The sequence below is a fragment of the Sprattus sprattus genome (assembly GCF_963457725.1).
Source record: "Sprattus sprattus genome assembly, chromosome: 8".
NCBI classification, from domain to species: Eukaryota; Metazoa; Chordata; class Actinopteri; order Clupeiformes; family Clupeidae; genus Sprattus; species Sprattus sprattus.
Genome location: NC_137927.1, coordinates 31,345,374 through 31,347,873, shown reverse-complemented (window position 1 = coordinate 31,347,873; position 2,500 = coordinate 31,345,374). Strand labels below are relative to the sequence as shown.

Below are 2,500 nucleotides of genomic sequence, written 5' to 3'. Positions count from 1 at the left end.
ACTCACTCTGACCGTCATGACAGTGGATTTGACATCCTCCAGTCTGACTTACTCACTCTGACCGTCATGACAGTGGATATGACATCCTCCAGTCCTACTTACTCACTCTGACCGTCATGACAGTGGATTTGACATCCTCCAGTCCTACTTACTCACTCTGACCGTCATGACAGTGGATATGACATCCTCCAGTCCTACTTACTCACTCTGACCGTCATGACAGTGGATATGACATCCTCCAGTCTGATATTTTCATTTTCACTAAAGAGACTTGGAGCTGACATTAGTGAACCCTTTCCGTCAGAATACAAAAGAGCATTTAACTATTTGTTTCACTCTTTCCCAAGCCCAGGTGTGATAGACAGGTCAATTTTGTGTGTGTGGTGTGTGTGTGTGTGTGTGTGTGTGTGTGTGTGTGTGTGTGTGTGTGTGTGTGTGTGTGTGTGTGTGTGTGTGTGTGTGTGTGTGTGTGTGTGTGTGTGTGTGTCTGTGTGTGTGTCTGTGTGCGCGCGTGCCTGCGTTTATGTAACTGAAAAAGCCTGCAAATAACCAGCCAGAAGTATTCAGATCCTTTGCTTACAGTAAATGAAAGTACATAAAGTAAAGTTAAAGTATTACAGAAATGTAGTTAAAGTATTAAAGTAAATGTAGTTAAAGTATTATAGTAAGTGTAGTTAAAGTATTATAGTAAATGTAGTTTAAGTATTATAGTAAATGTAGTTTAAGTATTAGTTAAAGTATTATAGTAAATGTAGTTAAAGTATTTCTAGTAAATGTAGTTCAAGTATTATAGTAAATGTAGTTCAAGTATTATAGTAAATGTAGTTTAAGTATTATAGTAAATGTAGTTTAAGTATTAGTTAAAGTATTATAGTAAATGTAGTTCAAGTATTTTAGTAAATGTAGTTCAAGTATTATAGTAAATGTAGTTCAAGTATTATAGTAAATGTAGTTCAAGTATTATAGTAAATGTAGTTCAAGTATTATAGTAAATGTAGTTCAAGTATTATAGTAAATGTAGTTCAAGTATTATAGTAAATGTAGTTCAAGTATTATAGTAAATGTAGTTCAAGTATTATAGTAAATGTAGTTCAAGTATTATAGTAAATGTAGTTCAAGTATTATAGTAAATGTAGTGCTTTGGTCCATCTGAAGGACGTATTATCACACATGACCTCATTAGATTTTTAATACTGAAGCAGCAGTGTGTGAGAGCAGCTACTGCTGCAGAAGCTGGAGGTGGAGCTAGTTTAAACTATTTTATACACAAATGTATATACTTAGACACCAGATACATCTGAACTAGTTTAAACTATTTTATACACAAATGTATATACTTAGACACCAGATACATCTGAACTAGTTTAAACTATTTTATACACAAATGTATATACTTAGACACCAGATACATCTGAACTAGTTTAAACTATTTTATACACAAATGTATATACTTAGACACCAGATACATCTGAACTAGTTTAAACTATTTTATACACAAATATATATACTTAGACACCAGATACATCTGAACTAGTTTAGACTATTTTATACACAAATGTATATACTTAGACACCAGATACATCTGAACTAGTTTAAACTATTTTATACACAAATGTATATACTTAGACACCAGATACATCTGAACTAGTTTAGACTATTTTATACACAAATGTATATACTTTGTCACCAGATACATCTGAACTAGTTTAGACTATTTTATACACAAATGTATTAGACACCAGATACATCTGAACTAGTTTAGACTATTTTATACACAAATGTATATACTTAGACACCAGATACATCTGAACTAGTTTAAACTATTTTATACACAAATGTATATACTTAGACACCAGATACATCTGAACTAGTTTAGACTATTTTATACACAAATGTATATACTTTGTCACCAGATACATCTGAACTAGTTTAGACTATTTTATACACAAATGTATTAGACACCAGATACATCTGAACTAGTTTAGACTTTTTTATACACAATTTTATATACAAGGACACCGGATACATCTGAACTAGTTTAAACTACTTTATATACAATTTTCTATACAGGGACACCGGATAGACCTGAACTAGTTTAAACTACTTTATATACAGTTACAAACATAGACACCAGATACATCTGAACTAGTTTAAATGACTTGTACAGTTCTATATAAAGGGACAGCTGATACATAATCTATGATTCATGGGGGAGGAAAGAAGAAACCAAGGTTATGACACACAAGTCTGTTTTAAGGGCTATTTGGTGGAGTTGTTTAAAGCTCAGACATCTGAAATGTGACCCTGACTTAACAATGTTTTTAGGAAGATTTCAGTAGCCAAAATTCACTCATTTAACTCACTAATTTTAAAGACTTGTTATATATTCCATATATAGAGTTTTATGTAAAATCTTGATCGTGAAAGAAACTAGTAACTAAAGCTGTCAATTAAATGTAGTGGAGTAAAAGTATGAAATGGAAATTCCCAAGTAAAGCAC

The 2,500-nt window shown here is 31.9% G+C and overlaps 1 protein-coding gene across 1 annotated transcript in view; it reads right to left on the bottom strand.

The window, feature by feature from the left end:
- Positions 1-2,500, bottom strand: part of cdh16 (cadherin 16, KSP-cadherin) — a gene marked incomplete at both ends in the record, with an annotated part of 51,145 nt that overhangs the window by 44,126 nt on the left and 4,519 nt on the right. The window lies entirely within an intron of this gene.